The sequence below is a fragment of the Saccoglossus kowalevskii genome, chromosome 11 (genome assembly GCF_978046115.1).
Source record: "Saccoglossus kowalevskii chromosome 11, keSacKowa6.1, whole genome shotgun sequence".
Taxonomy (NCBI): domain Eukaryota; kingdom Metazoa; phylum Hemichordata; class Enteropneusta; family Harrimaniidae; genus Saccoglossus; species Saccoglossus kowalevskii.
Genome location: NC_140651.1, coordinates 17,343,363 through 17,366,867, shown reverse-complemented (window position 1 = coordinate 17,366,867; position 23,505 = coordinate 17,343,363). Strand labels below are relative to the sequence as shown.

The 23,505-nt window shown below is 36.0% G+C and overlaps 1 long non-coding RNA gene across 1 annotated transcript; it reads right to left on the bottom strand.

Moving 5' to 3' along the window:
• Positions 1-6,861: 6,861 nt before the first annotated feature.
• Positions 6,862-11,445, bottom strand: LOC144357855 (uncharacterized). Its single transcript, XR_013421737.1, has 4 exons — positions 11,240-11,445; positions 8,720-8,785; positions 7,919-8,049; positions 6,862-7,054 (listed from the first exon to the last, which is right to left on the bottom strand). It is a non-coding gene; the product is annotated as an uncharacterized LOC144357855 (long non-coding RNA).
• Positions 11,446-23,505: the final 12,060 nt, after the last annotated feature.

Below are 23,505 nucleotides of genomic sequence, written 5' to 3'. Positions count from 1 at the left end.
CTCCTCAACCCATGACAAATGTACATATAGTATATACTAATATATGGATATTAATTAGTGACCGGTAATCAAGTCAGACTGGGCGGAACGCTGTACATGGTATATATAATCATCACCCCTTTCCCTAGATAGTGCAAACTGTGCTCAAACCAACAAGTTATATATATAAAATATTGCTTTTTATCATGATATAATTGAAGTGACTATATGAAGTATAACTATGTGTCTTTATAATTGAATACTATTAGCCACTATGGTTGACCCGAGTTGAATGTAAACTATTGCCAACCACGACCGTCTGTGACTGGCGATCAAATATAAACCATGCTTTGGCAGTCACGAAGTGAAGGTAAAAAGCCAATTCATAAACGAAAATACACATTTTTTGTTGGTTATACTCACGATAACTATGAGGATATTGACTCTAAAATACTGATTCGGAATTCGCCTGCCTATTTTTCGTCAGCATGATAGTTGCTTTTTGTCAGGAATACATCGCTTTAGATGATGGATATAAATTGTAGGCTGTGACATCAGGTAAACACATTTCGTGACTAATGGGATACATTTAGCAACCCTGAATCAATTCATGGCAGAATATGCAATTCTAAAATATGGAATTCTTCTGCAATAATTATTTTGAAAGATACTGTACGATAAGACGCAATTGCAACGGAATACTGTTTCACTTTACCATAAAATTATATCTCCCAAACTGATGAATAGTGTCATGTGATTTATGACCAACGTTCTCTAAAAAATATGAGCAGGCTTATACTTTGATGGAGGAGAGTTTATGTACATTTTCTTTGAATAGTATATTCAGCAAAACTAGAAGTCGTTTTAAGTCACAATTATTTATAGGAAAACAATGGTTTTATGAAAAAGTACAATGTTAACAAACACTTGGAGGTAAACAACGAGGTGTTCCTTTGATGCTTGACTGTAAATTAATAAATTGTGCAAATTGAGTCCAACATTTGTTTAAAGGGCGTAAATGCAGCTGACGTACTTTTCGACTATTGAAAAAATCATCACAAATATGTCAAATTTTGTTTAAAAAATATTATGGCTATAATACGGCGTTGAGGTGTTAATTAACCATTTAGGAATTTTTTTCTCAAAACGTATAAACAGAGATTGCATGATTATATCCACTGAGGCAGCACTACAAGTGTGTTTTTGTTAGCCTCTCATTATAAAATACTAGTTTGAGCAAGTTTGTATAGCGAAAATTCCACATTTCCTTGTTCTTTGCTCGAGTTTGCTTCTCATTTTAGGGTTTTATGAGGAAATTATCGTTTCTATTGAATACTATATTGTACAATGAAGTTATAATTACTTGTTTGGTAGAATTTGTTAATAGTGAACTTTCAAATTCAATAAATTCACGCAATGTACTTTTGGATGTTGTCAGCAACCTTTATTCTATTTTTTTTATAATACCCCAAACCTTGCAAATAAGTGTGCACGGAATAATGGGGAGAATCATGTGCATTGTCGTGTGATAACTGTCATAGAAGTGATTGACAGGTTATACTTGTTTACAACTCTGGAAGGAACATTGGAATTCACCAGGTGCGCTTGTGATTTACATAACAAAGGATGTTTACGATCTACTGACCTCATTCTGATTGGCTCTTGTGGAGACCAAGGTGGTGTATCTGAAACTGGACCATTTAAGCTCTATAACTAAGCTAGATTGAGGAGAGATCAACCATTTCAATTGAGTACTCAGTGTGTTGCTGCTGCGATATTGTGAGACAAGGGATACAGATTTCAACCATCATTCTGTGAGACTTGTATGAACTGCTCTGCGATCTCCTGCTATCAGCGGTGCCCTCTAGAATAACAAGCAAGCAAGACTCCTGTATCTCTTCGTTATTGTGTTGCAGAAGTCATTTACTGTCATCAATTTCCACATTCTGGATGTTATCACCAATGCACACTTCCCTAGGCAATCTCTTGTTTTAGTGAATTTATGCATTGTATTATTCTGTGTTTGTTTCTTGTAATTCTTTTGAGGAAGAATTAAAGCCTTGAGCTTGGTGTGTGTGCATTTCATTTCCAGTACTATTGTTTTGTCTACCCCACTCTAGCAGTGAAAGGACCCCCTGCCCAGTGTGAGGTCTGTGGGTGTCCATCTCAATAACACGAAGTAGACCTTACATCGGGACAACCACCCATTCATTGTTTATTGGACAAACATCTAGATATTGTTATGTTGCATGGGTCCATATTTACAACTGGAAATCGGAAAGCTTCAAATGTTGTTGAGAGACATCCATGGTTGCTGGTAATTTCTCACTTGTTTTATTTCTCTTAGAGATCAGCTAATAATGAACAACATCCACGGATGTTAACATTTGACAATATTCTCAGTCGCTGTTTTGACAGTAGTTTTTCAATGATTGGTTTTTAAATTTCTTGCACTGGGTTGTTTCGCTGCCATGTTCTCTCATCAGATTTGATTGCTTCCTTATTTGTATAATTGTCTCCAAAACCATAGCAATGTGTACAATGCAATCTTAGAACTGATCGTACATGTTGCATTTGGTTGTTTCTGTGCATACCGTGCAGAGTAACACATTCAAATCGATTATTAGTGTTGGTTTCAATGGTTCCACAAGTTGATATGTTACTCTTCCTTTTCTTAATGAACCATTTAAATTAAATAATGACAGGGGAAGGGGTGTATTCATATTTTAGAAAATTTGCAGATATCAGCAGAAAAGTCACAGTTGTTGCAAAGACATTCAACCGCTATGGCTGTGTCAATAAACTTATTTCAAGCATAAATCACTTCTATCCGAAAATGACAATATTAATTGCAGACGATTCTGAAACTAAACAAAAATTAAATGGCACTAACGTAAAGCATTTTTTAATGCCATTCAACGAACGCATTATCGCTGGAAAGAATCTACTGGTCAGCCAGGGACGTACAAAATATTTTGTTTGGGTTGATGATGATTTTGTTTTCTACAATTATACTATCTTGGAACGCTTTGTGGAGAAACTAGAATCTCCCACAGCTGAACTAGACTTGGTGGCTGGGCTAATCTCGAATATGAAAGGAATAGCAATGGAAGACATAATCAAAGATGGATGATCCGAATATGTTAAAGGTAATAGTGGTGGCTGTCTTTTTAGAAAGTTTACGAATTGCAATTGCAATGTTTTCAACCTTGGAATTACATTTCCAGTTCATTTATAAAAAATAAGTCTAATTAATTGGTGGATAGAATCTCACTCACTCAATGTATTCCATGACGCTACCATGGTCTAGTGACTCGGGTAAAACAACTGCATTTTATTATATAGCCCAATACCATGAACAACCATAATAGTTAGTCATGGACATTTAAAACATGGTTGACCGTTAACTACTATGGTCGACCATGCTCAATATGAACTGCTCAATATAAATAAGCAATTTATTACCGATTACATATCTTATGATTTCTCATTTATTTTAAACTCTCGGCATTATTTGACACGTAATGATATCCATTCTGGTGAATGACAGTAGTGCACAGTACACAAATTGTGTATTATGGCACAATACTGACACTGTCTGGTACACTATCGCTTCCTGCATATTGTTCATTCATTAATAAACAAGACATATGTATTTTAATTTGGGCTCTATCACGACTGATTAATGTGTGCCTGCTTGGCACATGGTAGTAGTATTCAAGTAGAAGAATATAAGGCAAGTGTAAATCAGCAATTGGAAACTGAATCGGTAATCTGAAGTTGAATTTGCAATTCGAACATGAGTCAGCAACCAGAAATTGAACCGGCAATAAACAATGGGAAGCCAGCTTCAGGTTCCTGTCAAAATTCACACAGTAGCATACTCGACAATACTGTAATTAAAGCGTATTTATGACGTGTGGATGATTGAAATAACATGATTATAAAATAATAATTTACAACTGTGAATATATGATTTATTTAATTTATTTTGCATTTACTTAGATATAAAAAAAATAACTCATTACAGACTTAGGATTCAACTTGTAGGGGCCTTTATTCATATATTACACCAATAGTGAAAGTAAAATAAAACTTACCCCAATAATATTGAAATCAATGAAAAACAAATGCATACATTTTGAAAGAATACTGCATTGTTTTTAAATACTCGGAATTAGTAACTGAAAGTGGAATATTTGCGTTAATTTAGAAAATTCATGATAGTAATAGTTAAAATAAAAATGTAAGATAAAAATGTAAAGCAAATAATTCATATGTCACAATATGTGAGTTGCCGATTTGCCGAATTGTAGTTAAAGGTATAGATGCATGTTCGTGGGCACTTGGAGTGATTTTTTTTTTGCTTTTCTTACCCAGACAGTCTTGGCTAGATAGTGTTGAAATTTCGGAGTATTGTCAATGCTGGAACATGCCCAAAAATGGATTTTAAAATATACGGAATCGAGGCACGCGTATGTGATTAAAAGTCCCAAAAGTTTGTTTACGTTGCTCTTTGATTGACAAGTCACTGTTGATGTTATATGCAAATGAGTTGCTGGCCTCAGTTACGGTGCGGCGATGTGTAACTTCCTGTCCGCGACCCTGTTTAACTTACCTCAAGCGCTACCAACTAGTCTTGCAAACTACAAAAAAAGGACAAGACGTAGACGCTTCCAGCAATACAAAAAACATACAGTTGTAAATGATAAGTAAACTTTTTCAACATGTCGACAACTTCTAGCCTGGCAGCTTCCAGTGGAGTACTGTTAAATATTTTTTTTTCACGCATATTTTTCTCCGAAAGCATTATATAACTGACTAATTTTACATTTGTCGTTTGGCTTTAACGACCACCGTGCTGATAGCATTGCGATGTAGTAGTGGATAAACACCATTCAGACCATTGCTGTGCTGTGCTGTCATCGATAACTAACTTTTCAGTGGCAAAATACACAAACGTGAAATGCTCGGTTATTTAAAAATAAAAAATACCCCGAAAATTACAGAAACATCGGCAACGAGATGCTGTGTTTAAATCACGCACTCTACGATGCCGTCTTGGTTACCTTAATCGGAAACCCCCCTTGTTAGCTAGCATGCATCTGTAGCGATGTCGCAAAGTACGTTTTACAGCCGTGCTCGGTGACCTCTGGTACTATGCCACTCTATGAATGAGGTATTTCCAGAGGTCAGCGTTCGTTTTAATTTTTATCGACCCATCGCGTCTGCTCGTAGTTGAATGAAACCTGTTTTGATTTACAATAGTTGTCTTTCATTTCAACTTTTTCTCACCGGCGTTTGAGCGATTGAGTACAAAAACTGTGAATAGCCATGTGTAGCAAAATATTACGGCCCATTTCAACCTGGCCGTCTAACTTCGCACGATCCATTTCACCGGAGATCGTGAAAAACTGCGTCATACAGAGTATTTGTTAAAGGTTTGAAGAAAGGTAAATTTAGACTCAACCCACCCAATGAGGATCGCTATGTTTGTATAACTGTATGAATATCTCATCGGCTTTACGTAATCTATTGTGCCCCTCCAAAGTGGAAAAGATAACACGACGCCATGACAGTTTTCACGCAAGGTTTTGACTCCGCGGACGATTTTACATCCGTTTCCCTAGTATTCTAAATATTTTTATTTTATTTTTTTATCTGACGATTGAACATCAGCAAGCGTCGGTGTATGATGGATTTTGGCATGTCGTCGTGATGCAATAGCCATTTTTGTGGACGATTAACGTCACTTTTATAAAACGTTCATTATCTCCGTTCGTGTTTTCTGGTTGGTCAGAGAGATTGAAAATTAATTAGCTCCCACAGTTTTTGTCAGTTTGTCTTGACATTTTTACACTATTTTGACAACGTCTCTACGATCAAAAGGACGTCTGGGCTTATTTTTAAAGCTTTGCATTCTCGGACAATGACATTCGAAGTGTGAAATACTGACCGGGATTGACTATACGGCACACATCCTGCTTGACAACTTTGTAATATAAAAACAAAACATACTGTATATACGCCTGTCATGTAATTTTTTTTCACATAATGTCTGTTAGAGATTCAAGTAAGTTTTATCTATTCTGAAAAAAAAATCTTGAAGTACGACATACAGCAGCGAGAAGTTGCTATACGCATTTACGAAAATAACATATTTTCATCATCTCAGAATAAGGTGAATACATATTCTGCGGCGTTTTGAAGGAGTGTAAATGAGTGTCAACTTTACTCTAGTGATACTGAAATATGATTTATACTGTGGCAATGCATACCAGTATTTTCTAATGGCAAAATAAATTACCACAGTGTCGCATTTTTGTATCAGGCTTCGGGCTCTGAATTTCAACATCAATACATCATAGATTGACTTGTAACATTCTAATTCATCCAGTTACATTAAAGATTAATAACATATTCACTGAAATACTTATGTTGATGTTGACAACTTGGTGTTACTACATGGTGCTCATTAATAGAAAGATACGGCTGCCCACTTTATGTGAAGGCAAAGGCTGAAGGTGACACTTTTGCAACTCAGTTTGAATAGACGTCACATCTTTCAATAAAAAAAATTAACTTAACAAAAAATCAAAATTAACGTCTACAGCTTCTAGAAAATAACATAATGGATGTTCACAATGAACGTACTAAAAACTAATGACGCAAAGATACCTTCCACGACGATAACTTTACCTTATTCTAAAGCGCATAGCCGTATATAGTGTCACCATGCTACAAAGTTCAACTTATAGGAACAGAACAATTTGTAGCTTGATCATGTTATAATACTTACAATCAAGTTGGTTAACTTATCTAACAGTATCAATTACACAGATATCACCAGATAAACATAAACAAATGTCTGCTAATGTAATATTACAGTATATTTTAGTTATATTCAATTATAAAACATTCGTAAAATAATTTGTAGTTTTAATCATAGTATCTCATAGTTAAAAATTCACCCTCTTGCTGCTGTAAATATTCTAGATATAAATAGAATCACGTGCTTCTGCAGATGTCTACAGCAAACAGTGTTATATTGATTTCAATCGTTACGTCCAATAGCCTGTAATTACAGGAAAACAAATCTAGATTATTTACGTATATATTTATTGTAGAAGCTTTGAATAAACGTGTATATACATCGGTACTCTACCTAGGGGTCGAGGGTCGATTTGTACGTTGGCCGTAGAATCCTTGCTTCTCAACTCCGCAAACAAAGCTTTACAGTGTTTACACAATTCCCAGTTTATGTTCAATGGGTTAGGAGTGGTTTTTGTACATTTTTGGTGAAGAAGAAAAACGGGAGACTGGATATATTGCAAACTATATGATCGGCTATGGTGGCGAGGCAGTCTAACGTGTACATTTATACATAAATAGCTAACCATGGACAAAGCACGAACCCCGCACGGATCGTCTCAAATATTTACATAGAATAGAATAGAATAGAATAGAATAGAATAGAATAGAATAGAATAGAATAGAATAGAATAGAATAGAATAGGTGTATTTTAACAGTTGGTTCAAGTTAATATATAGCTATTTTTGAACTTAAAGCGGGAGGGTCGTCACCTGAGAACGCGCGGGAATTGAGTCCCAAGCGATGATAGCACACGCTAAAAACGCAAATGCTCATGAGTAGATGCTTGTTTGTAAACAAATTACATGCCATGGCCATCTGATGCATGCGCAGGTGAAGACTCCTCCACTTTAAAATACGTTGATAATATATCTCTTCATACTTGATAAACATTATATTTTATGTGATTGTCAGTCCGAGTAAATTCAAACCTAAAATGTTCAGGATTATATTACGAACTTCAGAGACCACACACAATGTTAAAAAAATAAATGATTTTGAACAATTGAAAGTTAATTATCAACAACATTTTATTGTTTGTTATTCAAACAAAAACTCTTTTTTTACCTCTATCTTCCTATTCTTTTTTCTGTACTTGACACATAGTATCACTATCAGACAAATACCGATAATCCATAATATACCATTTGAGTCCTAAGCCCAAATCACCAAACTTCTCGTTGATATGTAGATGCTGCCTAAAAACAATTTATGAGCATATGTCTGTGAGGTATGAATACAGAATAGTCACACACGTCAACATATACCACATACAATTATACTTACTGTACAGATACAAATATCTTTAGTCCGATGAGATTAAGCCAATCCAATATAATATGTTAATCATCGAATTTCGTAACCATTGCAGAAATGGTAATTATTGTATAGAGATATTAACTTAAATGGCATATACATAATCTTTACTCTTTTGAAGATATCGACATTGATATTCAATAAAAATATGAACATAATTTTCTCTATAATAACACGTCCATTTTCAGATATGCTCCAATTTAGTGGAGGCACATGACGATGACGAGATAAATTTATTTTCATATCATTCTGCTCTATTATAATAAGATTGGTATTAAATACATATTAGATAGATAGTTTTCTTAATTTCACTTTGTGGTTCTTGCACAGTGTATTTTCCATCTACTGATATTTTTACACTGAGGAATCTTAGTGGATATATTCTCTATACATTTAAGATGCAATTGACGTATCGGTCAATTCTTAATGCAAATAGAATGAACTGAAACAGTTGATACGGTAACATTACAATAAGACATGTTTCTTTTTGGCACACTATAATTGCACCAATGAACATATTGATATAGAAATGATGTTATTGAGCGCACGTACCATCCCATGAGTCTGAATCAGATTCATATTCAGTTTCATAATCATATTCATATTCACTCTCATATCCTATATAAAGAAACATGATAAAAACCTATAGTATAAAACAATATCCAAATAAATAATCGAATACTATAATGAAGAAAATGCTTAATAATGCTTTGCCCCAGTCATATCCAAATTCAGGTACATAGCCACCCTCATACCCATATAAATAGTATCATTAAATAAATATACTATAACGAAATAAAACAGCAACTAGAATAGTTAATCAACATCTCCGGTTTTAAAAGGAATGTGTCATTAGGATTCATACTGCACTTAAACTCTCTACAGATGATCATGTATAGTCGTCCACTGTGACTACATAGTGCCCACATGTCATGTACCTGTCAGTTTCGAGTATTAGTTGATTAGTCTATCAATGTTCCAATCATACTCTCAATTTAGTGGAAGGACATATTCTTTGTAATGAGATTTCCCGCTGGACAATGACCCCAGACCAGATAAAATTAGTTCATACCAGTCTGCCCCTTTAACTCCGCCTGTGGTTCGTGCACTTGTGTAGTTTCCATCTACTAACATTTTTACACTGAGAAATCGTAATAGTTTTATTATGCATTTAAGATAAAATTTACGTCTATGTCAGTATTTATTGTGAATAGAATAAACTGAAACATTTATTTTTGAGTGATTTGAATTTACAAAGTTACATTATAATAAGATTTTTTTGGCGCTCTTGCTTTTTGCTTCAATGAACACACTGACATAAAATTGGTATTATTGAGCACACAAACCGCTCAATGGGTCTGGATCATAATCATATTCATATTAACTCTCATATCCTATAAAACGAAACATGATAAAAACCCATAGTATAAAACAATATTCACATGAATCTTCGAATAGATATACTATAATGAACGCAATGCTCAATAATGCATGGCCTCAGACAAATTCAGAATCGACGCCCTCTTCTTATACTATATAAATGAATATGACGAAATATTATAGTACCATAAAATAAATACCATAACGAAGTGTACTATAATTAAATAATAACACATGTTTGTGAAGGCAATATCACGATTTGTTGCTTGCCCAAAGGATGGTGGTCAAGACAATAATATGGATGATGCCAGAGCCAAAGCAATCATCAATATTATGGTCATGGCCAACAACCTGAATACTTTCTTGGATGGAGTCTCATGAACTGGAATAATTATGAAATAATTGTTATATAAAATTGTGCTCTATGCTATTCATATCAAATAAAATAAGCTCAATTCATATTGAAACCAGGTATGCTAGAACAGTATACGTCTGTGGCAGAACATTTACTGCATATGTACACTTGATTGTTTTAGTTTTCCATGTGGTTTATCGAATGTTGATTTAAAACAAGTTTTGTCATTTCGGAAATTTGTTTACCATTGGCTACTCTGGTGCAGATTATGCCGTATCCGAAACTGTATGATGGTGACACAATATATTCGTAGGGTATTTATTGGGTTTCATTCAGTGGCAACAACAAATGATAAGTTGCTTTAACATAAATAGCAATTTTTCATTAATATTTGCCAATTTTCTTGAAATACCGTAATGCGATATACAATTTTTTCACCAATTTACATAATAAACCAATAAATATTGTTATGCAATTTATGGCCAACGTTTTCAAAATTATGAGTAGGTGTCTACCTTAATAGTCATTTTCACTGTTTAAATAAACAATATTCAAAACGGTACTTCACACTATATTACACAATGTATATACATTCAAAAGCACAATCGTTTAGTATACTCTGTTAACAACATTTAATAGAATATTTAAGCTTTTAAATACAACATTTTCACATTTGTAGTGCAAAAATAGTCACAATTTCTGAGTATAATTCGATTTAGTTATACACACAATGATCACAGTCACAGTTTGGCTAAATACATGTAGGATACTTTAACTAAAGTGACCTCTTCAATCAAAAGAAAAAAGTAAGTGTCTCTGCGAAATACCAAAACTATATCTTGCTTTTGTTTTTATGACGGGGGTTAATTATTTACATAACTGCACACCAACAGAGCACGCTTACGTGGTTGTTAAGTGATCGTTTACGTCACACGTTATATTACAAGAATTTTAAAATTATTAAAAATTTTACTGAGAATTGACTAGGTAAAAATCACCTGAACACACGTTCAAAACAACATAAGTCAAGTAGGGGCTTTGAAAAAACAGTAATCAAGCGAAATTTCGATACGATGCACATCTGTTTTAATATTTGCAAATCTTACACATTATTTCCATTGATACCATTTTGTTTTCATAAAGCGAAAGAACATAAATTCATTCGCCACATATTGCAAAGTGCAAAGTAAGCGACATATCTACTGTACCAGTACAACACTGTGCACTACACTAGAGTTAGATATAACTATAACATTCACTAAACCTTGTGTGCATATGTCATCAAACTGATCAAAATATACATGGTATTTAGATTTCTATAAGTAATGGATACTCACCCTACAATCAATGGATCCAGCTTCTGAACCATTCCCCAATTGGATACATTGAAAATTATTTAACGGGTAAAAATCTCGGTGAACTATCACCAAACAAAAATTAGTGTATTGCACAGCACATAGCGAACTATCAAACTCGATGTAACTTGTTGACCATGCATGGCATAGTCACACTGGAGCAGTCTCCGTCGTCGTAATCTGTATAACGCCCACTCACATATGCACTATAATATTTCTCCTTAGCAGAATTGATTGAAGTTGTCGTCAGTTGTGAAATATAAAGACATCGAGAGAGTCACAGGTTCTACGGCATATGTGAATGTGAAGGTCACGTGATAATCCACTCCGGGTTTATACACGATATTTGCTGGGTCGAGTATCTTGAATGTATCTAGCTTTCGATCTGCTAAATGTAAAGTTGAAGCACTTATCAGTATTACATGTCAAATTAAGGTTGTATGCGCGGAAATGCACTGCGCATACGTTCTGCGCATTTGAAGCAGACTTTCAAGATGGCTGCCACAACAAACAAGTACGCTTCGCGATCGCCGAATGCACGTAAATTTGAAGGATTTTTGACCGAGAAAGACAAGAGAAGAAGATTGGCAGTTATCTAGGCGTATCGCCAACATAAGAAAGTTGCTGAAGTAGTTTTAGAATCAAATTCAGGTACGTACGTACGGTGTCAGTATACGACGTAAACTTTGGTTGAGTCGTCTGCAACTGTATCCACAACTCGAATCAATATATTTTCGCATTTTATTTGTTTTTATGGACATCGGATTATGCTTATTTTTGGGGAAACAGTGTTTATTTTTTCCTAATTCCTGTTTCACTAAATACAGAAATTGTGATAAAAAAAATATTTGACAACGAAGTTTGTCTGTCGCGTCGTCTGCAGCTTTCATTATTTATGACGAGGTGCCTTCAACCGCGAACTGATAATTTTAACTATACGCACAAAACTCCCACTTTGAGGGCATGATTGTCCTCACACTTCCATATAACCAAGGGGATACAATTTTAACTATGAATAAACAGCATGTTCAAATATTTTCTATATTTTGCTGTTTTGAAATCCATATTTATTTTCCTAGTGTTATAAATTTAGAGCATTGAAATTTCATCTGTTTACTCTTCAGAAAAAAATTAACATGCAACATGGTGAACTTGCGGTTGTGTTAAGGAAATTAAATTTAAAGTACTTGCATATTATAGTAGATACTTGAATTTTATTTTTTCTATTTGTTATTGTGTCAAATATTTTTGTTTTAAATACATTGTAATATATATTTTTGGACATTTTTCTCCCAGTAAATGTTTTTTCTGAAAATAAGCCATGACCTAAACATTTTCATTATTGTTATTTTTTACATGTACCTTATCTGAATGTGAGAGTTTCTGTTTTGCCTATGGCTCCTTTAGAAATGATGCTTTTGGAATAATGGTTTCTTTTTATTTCTGTAAATATTCATACATTTCCTATGAATAGCACAGATGTATGTTAACATCTTACTGTTGTCAATATCTGTTAGCCAGTATAGTAGTGCAAATTGCATGAAATTAATTTACATGATGACTGTAATGATAATGTGATTTATCTTTACAGAAGTTACTTCAGAAAGTGCTATAAATTGGAATGTTGGACGCAGAATAGTACAGCTGTCTGTTCTAGCTGAGGGATTAAAAGCCTGTGCTGTGTGTTGTGAACACCTTGTTCTGATGGATTGCCAGGAAGAGAGATGATATGGTCTTGGTAGTGTACTGTATATAGCTTGCCAGAGATGTGGTGCTATAAACCATGTGTATACAGGTTCTACACATAGGAATGCCAAATCAAACCAAGGATTACCTATATTTGATGTAAATACCAAATTAGCCACCGGTAAGATTTACAGCCAAACTAAGGATTCATCTCAATTATTAACCTCTTATGTTCATATATTGGTGATCATACTTTTAGTAATGTAGGGCAGCAAAAACTAATCTTATAAAATGTTAATCTAAGTTGTTTCTTATTTCATAACATAGGAATGGTACACAGTGGAATGGGAGAGACTCATGTGAATAACTTTCTTGCCTCACTGAATATACCGGGTATACACCACAAGACATTAAAGAAAAGGGAAAGAGACTGTGTGTTAAAGCTCTAACTGAAAAACAAAAACTTAGTTCACATGAAAATCAAGTTGATATTTCCTTTGATGGTGCATGGCAGCGCCGTGGCTCTGGCAAAGAATATAACAGTCTGTCAGGTCATGGTGCTGCTATAGGGGAAGCAACTGGTAAAATTATGGGATATGCTGTGCGTTCAAAGGGATGCAAAATTTGTCAAAATGGAGATATGAACACAAGAAAACATGACTGTCGTAAAAACTGGACAGGGAGTTCCAAAGCTATGGAAGGAGATATTGCTGTTGAAGTGGTAAAAACTATTAACAAAACTAGTGCTAAAACAGTATCTTTAACTATGGATGATGATACAACAACCATTCATAAACTAAGAACAGAAATTAACCAAGATATTGAAAAGAGACCAGATATGAACTACACCAAAAAATGTCTAGGAAATAAACTATATGAACTTTCAAAAACTCACAAAATATTAACACCACGTGTTATCAAGTATTTTCAAACATGTTTTTTCTATGCTGTTACTCAGAACAAAGGTAGGCCAGCTTTAATCAATCAAAACTTGATTGCCATTGTTCCCCATGCATTTGGATCTCATGAATCATGTGATCGTAAATGGTGTGTTTACCAACGTCAGCCAGATACTTACTGCCACAAACGTCTTCCATATGGTAAAGATCTTTCTGGGGTAGAATTGCGTAAAGATTTAAAATCTATTTTTGAAATTTATGCTGCATGTGCAAATAAACTTTCATTTCATACATTACAGTAAATCAGAAAGTTTAAATATCCGCATTGCAGCAGCAGTTTCACAGAAAATTAGTGGATACACATATGTTTGTAGTGTTAACAAAGAAAATGGACTATCTCCTGGAGTTGTTTCACAGGTGAGGGGAATAAAACTAGACAATAAAGCAAGAAAAAGAAAGATGCAGACAGAAAACAAAAAATACAAACTTAGACGCATACAATTAAAAAAGGAGCGAAACAAAAAAATGTAATGCTACTGAGTTAAGAGAAGGTGACACATACAACACAAACATTGCAATTAGAAATGACATTTTATAGAATGGATTCCATTAAATTCTGTGTTAGTTGCACATAACTGTAAGAATTTTGATGCTAGGATTCTGGTTAGTTCTGTGCAAAGATATGGTCTTTTAGACAAACTGAAACATAAACATTGCTGCTTTTCTGATACCCTCTCTGTATTTCGTGAAATTTTACCACCTCGATCATCTTACTCTGAAGAAAACCTGGTTAATGATCATTTACACACTGAATACAGTGCTCACAATGCAAAACATGATGTACATGTGCTTCAACAATTGATTGGTAAATGTAATGTTGACATCAGCCATATTAGTAAAAATAGCTTCTCTGTTGATTTTATTATAGAAGCTCTTGAATTTCTATTGTGTAAAAAGAAAAATCTGTCTTCTCTTAGTCAACTAATATGTAAGAAGGTAATTACAAAGTGTATGGCTGAGAAAATAGCTGCTTCTGGTCTGGCTTTTTGTCACTTGAACTTGGCTTATAACAGAGGAAGGATAGATGGATTGGTGAAGTTGCTTAGTGAAGATTATTTTGGTCATCCACGGGTAACCAAACATAAAAAACATTCTTGTCACTATCACAGTTTTTTGAAAAGAAGTAACTATATTTAAAACAATGATTAATGACTCTTGTGCTATTTTTTTAGTTCACTAATCCATCCATTCGTTACATGACTTCTTTGAGAACACTAGACTGATATTTGGTATGTAAATGTCTCATAGGGTGAAAATGGGATTATTCATGCAATGAATGACTTCCTTCTTAGTCATGGGCCGAGGAACATTTCTAACCTTTTTTACATTATCCTCATGTGGACTCAGAAAACCCTGACCAACTGGATGACCGACGAAATCATTAACATCAGAAGCTATTATGCACTTGGATGGTCTAGCAGTAAGCTGAGCATCAGCCATTCTGCTGAACAACTCTTTGAGTGCAGTTATATGCTCACACCAAGTGATGGTGTGAACCAAAGTATCGTCAACATAACAACATAACTAACCACCTTACACATCCCACTCAACATCTTTCTGACACCACGGACCAGGGTTGCACCAGAATTCATCATTCCGAATGGCATTTTCAAAAACTCGTAGGTACCATCTGCTGTAACAAAAGCTGTTTTGTGTATGTCCTCCCCCGCCACAGGAACCTGCCAAAACCCCTTACTAAGATCCACCTTCAGTGTTCTCCCCAGACTTCATGTCAAGCATCACGGCCAATTTGCATAACAATGCATCTAATTTGCATAATTTTTATTTGCATAATAATCAGTTTGTCCCAACAAATATTGTCAATCTACAATTAATTAAAGACAAGATATTTTTATATCTGATAAATTTTATATCATTTTACTGCATTGTATTTTTTGTTTTTGTATCAAGTCAAATAAAGTTTGAAATGGAACATCATAAAAAGGAAAAACAAATTGAAAAACTTGTGTTATAGCCAGTTAGTAAAGTACTTGTCTTTACTGAGATCTTGGGACTATCATCTGCCGTCACCATTGGCTCTGGATCAAACACTGTTACCTTGTTTAGCTTTCGGTAGTCAATACATATACGATTCGATCCATCTTTTTTGCGTACTATCACGACAGGTGATGCATATGGGGATTCGGTTTCTCTTATAACTCCCATCTTCAACATACTTTGAATGTCCTCTTTCAAAGACTCTTGTACACTATATGGCACCGGGTAAGGCCTCGATCTTATAGGTTCATCGGTTCTCAGTTGAATACGATGCTGGATAAGGTTGGTAGTGCCAGGTAGGTCTGTAAATATGTGCTTATACTCGTGCACTAGACAGCGAACTGATTGCTCCTGATCATGAGTCAGGTTCCTGCCATATTTCACGTCAGCTACTGACTCCTTTGACATGCAAGAATTCAGCACCAACAAGTCATCATCCTGTACAGCGTCTTCATCTAAAGACTCTTCATACTCTATGACAGCTGCACTAGCAATGCCCAAGACAGGCAGATTGTCATCAGCTTCACTACTCTGCTCATTTCGTTGAATATACTTCTTCAGCAAGTTAGCATGATATGTTTTGTACTTTCCACGTACATTTACTCTATAGTCATTTACACCAATCACACTATCAATTTCATACGGCCCCTTCCACTGCATTAATAACTTGTTACTATCAGTTGGTAGTAGAATAAGAACCATTTGTCCAGGTTGAAACCTTCTGACTTTCACCTTCCTATCATAGTAGTGCTTGTACCGTTGCTGGGATTTCTGCATCTCTACCTGTGCAATTTTCAGTGTTTCGTCCAAGCGCTCTCTTAACTCAAACACATACTGATAACTGTTTCTAATTTCTGGTTCCTCAGTCTCTGTTGTCCAGAGTTGCTTCAAAATATGCATAGGACCTCTGATAATCCTCCCATACATCAGCTCAAAGGGAGAAAAACCTGTTGATTCTTGGGGCACTTCTCTATAGGCGAATAGCAATGCATTGATGTAGCAGTGCCACTGCTTTGGCTGCTCACTGCACAAACGCTTCAACATTGCTTTTAACATACCATTAAACTTTTCAACCAGCCCATTACACATTGGATGATAAGGGGTGGTTGACAGTTGTCTAATACTCAACAGACGAGAAACTTCACACATACACTCTGACACGAACTGAGTTCCCATGTCATGTAAAATCTCCTCTAGTATACCTAGGCGACTGTACAGTGCTTCAGCTATATCATCTGTACTGATATGTTTCAGGGGTATTGCCTCTGGATACCTAGTAGCATAGTCTACTAATGTCAAGATGTACTTATGACCTTTTTCACTAGGAGGGTGAATAGGACCAACTAAATCAATAGCAACCCTTTTGAACGGCACATCTATCAGTGGCATCTTCTGAAGGGGGACTTTTGCAATTTTACCTTTAGGTACCGTTCTCTGGCAAATATCACAAGATCTACAGAATCTTGTTATGTCACCATGTATTCCTGGCCAGTAGAAATTGCTCAGGACTCTATCACTAGTTTTCTTTACGCCCATATGCCCTCCCGTTATCGAATCATGCGCCACTATCATGACCTGGTTACGCAATGGCATAGGTACAACCATCTGCTTAACAGACCTACCCTGATTCACATGAGGATGAGTAAACTGTCTGTATAGTATACCGCCTTTCTCCAGAAACATAACTTCCTGGTTACCTTTAAACTTAGGTTCCTTCAAGGACCAATATTTACTGAGAGATGGATCGTCATGCTGCAATTTTACTAGCTGAGCCTTATTTACATCTAATGACTTACCCCCATCTGGTACACACAGAGGGACTATTTTGTTACCTTTCTTAGCCATAGCACGAGTAACCACTGCACACATTTCTTGCCATTGTGGGTCAGGATCATCTGGTGCCCTGGCTCCTTCAACATTACCAATGACTAGATCATAAATAACATCAGGCAAACACTGTGCCTCCACCTCACCAGTGAAATACGGGGTGTCTACATAAAGCTTAGCTATAGGTACAGTACGTGCAGTATTATCTATCATGAGCATACAACAAAACTTTCCAGTGTACTGGTTGTCACTAACAAAGTCTCTTTTTACTACCACACCACAGCCAGTGTCCATCAATGTGGTAACCACTTTTTCTCCAATCCTTCCTTTTACCACAGGCATTTTGGTTTTAGATTTAACAGATTGTTGGAAACAGGCATTATGGACTAGTGGTATTCTCTTTCCGCCAGCCAACAAAAGCTTGCCACCATCAATACAAGATTCAATATCAGCCTTGGTTGTGAACTTGGGTTGCACTAAACATACTGCACTAATTTCACTTTCCTGTTCTGCATCACCACCTAAATCAACCACAGCAGCACCGACATTTTTCACATTAGGCCTATCACCAAACCTTGTTGAAAATCGACATGTAACAGATCTGTGTTTCAAACGGCCACAATTATAACGTCTGACCCCATAACCCTGTGAAGGCCTCACTTTGCACTCTCGAGACATATGACCATACTCTTTGCATTTATAACACTAAACATCAGAATTGATTTCCTGACCACCCGGCATCTGAGATTTTATACATGGGAAGTCGCAAGGGGAGGTCAACTTCCTGTCATGAGCAATTAAGTAACGGTCAGCATACTTAGCCAACTCATCAAGAGTTCTAGGCTGCTTCTCGCGCATACGTATGGATACATACCTGGGACAAGAATCAATAAACCGTTGCTTAATTAGCAAGTCACATACACCATTAAATGACCTATCCGTACCAGACAACTCAATCCACTTAAGAAAGTAATTTTTCAGCCTGACTATACACTGATCACAACTCTCACCATTCTCGGGCTTGAAATTCATAAACCTCAATCTATAGCCCTCCTCCGTCAATTCATATCTTTTTAGCAAAGCTTCTTTAACCAACCCATAATCGGATGCTGCCATATCTGAAAGCCTAGAATATACATCTAAAGCTTTACCAGTTAACAACGCACTTAATGACGTAGCCCATTTGGATTTATCCCACTCATTGCTTGCAGCAAAACGCTCAAAACGCAACAAATAGCTATCCAACTCATCCTTCCCATCAACAAAAGCAGGAAGCTTAGGTGATTTTACTAAATCAGTGTACCTACTATCAGGGTTTCTACTTAGAGCACCTTTTAACTCAAGTTGTTTCATTTCTAACTCATGTTTTCGCTGAGCTTCATTTTCTTCAAACTCAGCCTACTGTCCTTTTCTATCAGCTTCAAGCTGCATAGCCTTCTTTTTCTCTTCAAGCCCTCTCTCAATCTCTACCCTTTTGAACTCACGTTCTCTTTGTCTTTCTTCGCGCTCTATATTCTGCTGTTGAGTTACAAAATCTAACAAATCTTTACCTTCCAACCCAAGCTTAGAACCCGACTCTATTAATTTCTCCATATCGAAGTTACACCAAGATAATCAAAATAATAATAACAGATACACAATCTCAAATATCAATAATACTACTAGTGGCCGGACACGTACGTTCACCGTTTTTTTTTAAATGGAATTGTACACACCAAAAACTCACCGACCAAGACACACCTTAGGCTATATATCACCAAATATAATAAACACAATTATAATATGACTAATCCTATGCCGTACAATGCGTCCTAGTGCTATACAATTATGATTATTGTTACCAAATTTACTCCTTTATGACAATCGTTAAATTACCATCAATAAACTCGCCAAAACTATTATATTACATTAAATCTACTAATTCCCGTAGCAATTAGAAATTAGTGTCGAAAAGGCGGACACATCAGCTGATATCTCAATAGTTTCACACACAGTGCTAAGCACCTTCACACGTGAGTCCACTACCCCGCAAGATGTACGGTGTCCAAGAGATACCAACCAGCACTGTCACAGCAAGTGATCTACAATGATCAAATTATCGCCTGAAGAACATGATAATTTTTTTTTGCTATCTATACCTCGGGGGGGGGGGGGGCAAGCACATGTTCGCAAATTTTCTCAAAATTTTCTGGCTTAACTTCAGCACTTGAAATTCAAGAAACAGAAATAAAATACCACAGGATCCCTATAACACAAGAAAACAAGCTCCCGGACGAGCCCCCATATGTCACAGAACGCTATAACAAAACCAGTACGACAGATCACTCACCATCAGTCCTAGCTAGCTACTCCGCCATCTTAGCCCCGCCTGTGTGTTTTCATCCTGCCACAGAGGGCGTACCTCGTAAAACCACTTATGCAAATTAATGTAAGAATAAATAATAAGAATTCATGACAGCGTGGTACCCCAAAATGCATGTGTACACTTTTTCAACAAATATGATGTTGTGGGAGTGACATTGAACTAAAAAAAGGTTGTGTCTACAAACTACAAAAAAGTGTTCCCCCTTCATTGCTAAACTGAAGAATTTCCCCACCGACAGTAAATCACCATAACATCGTATCAGAGCCATATCACCACTTGAGATGTGTTACTACACCCAGTCAAAAGCAAACTTGTATTATTTGTGATTATTCCAAGTGTATTTGCCAGAAATCAAGTAAAACAACATGCAAGTGATAGAAGTTCCCAATATTATCTACTCAGGCAGACCAACTGATGAAGATATTGTATGCATTTCTGTTGATTATTGCCAATTTTGTTAGTATTAGTTCACAAAGTGAAGTGAGGGTGAAGGGGCATTCAGTTAATGACAATTAATGGAAATGACCAATGTGGGAATGAATGCAAGATTGCAATATTGACTCACAAGACCATATTTGAAGAGGACAATATTTAAAAAAGACTGATTCAATGTTGAGGATGCAGCTGACAATTACCAGATCTCGTCAGTAATAGTCAGGAAAAGACGAGAGCAAAAGGGAAGACAGCAACCGAGAACTTAGTACTCAATGTACGACACACCATCACAATTGTGGGCAATGCCACACATCATAATTAAAATGGATGAAGAAAACTAAGATATCACGCATAAACGGGTTACACGGCAAGTATGGCAGTATAGCATAGTATTAGTGAGTTTTTTAAAATAAAAATGGAAATCTGCCGCATTTCACGAATTTATTGCACGCCATCTGGGCCAACTATTAGGGTCAGGAACTGTTGCATTCTAGGGTGCACGGTGAATATACATATTGTAAAGATGAGGCAAAACCTGCTGATTTGACACACTCTTTGCCTTTCATCTGGAGCAAATGTTTGGGGATCAGTTCCAAGCTTCCAAGAACCAGCATTAAGCTTCATTTGTATTCGAACTAGCATGAGTACATCCATGTTAACTCATAATTGGGGGGGGGGTACACAGGTCGTTTGAGAGTTTATTCGAATATGTAAACGAACGCTTGCTTTTCTAATGACGTCAAACGCAGTGATGTAATGCCTCTGATGATACATGTTTGATGTGTTATTCGCGCTGTCTGCATATCAACTGTGCATTATAGTCAGTTTACGTATTAAGTGTTGTGGATTAAGTATTAGGTACGGCATTTCGATGCTACATGTGCTTACAGGTAAATGCTGTCATGATTGTTATATGGATGCTTACGTTGTTACCTAAGCTTCCGAATAGAATTTTAGTTCCTGAACGCATGAACAAAGTTTATCCTATTATTAATATTTTTATTGAATAGTTCACTTTGTCAAAATCAGACTTTTTACAATTCAAAATCCGTCACCGTCGCATACGTGGTTGAACATGTTTGACGATAGCCCTTGCTACGCAATTTTATAAAGAAGGACGTGTTTTTGTGACAGGCTCCCCTGCCTCTCTGCCAGACCGTTTCCCTGTACAACGATATTTAAGTTCTAAATTAACATGTATGTCTTAAAACACACTATGACATCCGGGATTATGGGATAGATATTTCTCTAATTACAATGTAATTGTATGTTTTACCTGCACCCATTCACCCATAAACTAACTCTACCCAACACACTCTTTGATCGTAAACTTGATTGTTGAAATCAAATTCTTTGCAATATAACTCATGACTTGTGTGACTTCGAACACTAAATGATCAATACTATTTATGGTTGTCATGTTTTACATAATCATGACGTAATGTGCATTGGCTTCAATTCTATTCGGCACCAGTACTAGTACATGTTTCGATCAATGACACATGGATTTATCGATTAGAATATACGAATTTTAAATTTCCCCTCTCCCCACACATTGCAAGTTTGTTTGTTTTATTACGAGGCAATACCGCGAAATATAGTGGGTGAGTTGAAACATGGTAAACTAATCGTGTGATATATTAAGGCAATCGTAAAAAAAAAAAATTAAAGAAACTGATCCCAACTATATACACAATAGGTGAGACAGACTTTAATAGAAATGGGTGTTACATAGATAGTTTATATACGACGGCCAATATGGCAATACAATACGCTCATGTGCAAATGGTCTTACATATATCGATTTCATATATTTCACGTCACCCTGGCAGTAAAAATATGGGTACGGTAATCCACTTTTCTATGCGTTACCGCCGTGCTAAGTAGGGGTTTACATTTGTGAGTGTCGATTGCCACTGAGCCTCTTACGTCGCCAACTCGTTGAGTTGAGTTTCACGCCTATTGTTTTTATAATTGGTGACACAACCCAAGCTTTGATTATTCGCCCTCTCAAACATTCTATTGTTTCCCAGCGCGTTTGTTGTGCCATGGACAAAAACAATAGTGCCAGACGGCAGCCATGTGTGCCGGTCGCTAATTCTGGTGTCGAACGGCGCCGTCCAGCTTATTGTGAGAAACCATGCGCAAGTGGTCTGGTCTTATTTTGAGGTGAACATAAAACTCAAGAACGCATGGTTGGCGATAACTTGTAGCTGGTTAATTCATACCATAACGATCGTATAATAATTGTATTTCATGAATGGTCACCGAGTGAGCAAAGTCTAATTTTGTTTTGAATTAAAAATATTGCTATTTAACTTTCATGACGTAAATTCCGTGTAACTTACGTACACGTATAACTTCACTATTCAGATATTCACTGTGACTGTAAATAAGCATGTCAAACGACTGAAACACGTTTACATGTCGTAAAACTGGTGCAAGTATATTGTAATCGCTTCCTTTGGGGTGCTTTGTCCTTCGCAACTCGGCTCTACCCGTATATTATTCATTTGCACTGCACAGCTAGTCTAACAGACACGATGATTTATATATCATCACTAAAGACGAAATCGCTTAAAGACCACAAATCGCTGGACTCGCATGAAATAACACTGATTCTTTGTGAAAAGGGGTAACACCTGTCACCATAGCTGGCGGCTAATCGTTTATCAATTACGAGTATAAATATTTCGTAATAGTGTTGTTTATTAGCCATTTAAAAGATGCCGAGGAATTTGTAACAAAAGTTGTTAGGTACAAGAATGTGATTGTAAAAGTTATGTGCGTCGACTGAATAAGTGTTTTGTTGCTATAACATAACAACGTGATACATGTTTTAAATAGGACAATCTAACCTATGTAAAAATGCAACGTCAAATTTCCACACTCTTTTTTTTGTTCAACTGTCAGGGGGTAAATCTCTCTCTCTGGGGTTCTCCACACTTGTCAGGGGGGAAACTCGTCTCGTCTCTCTA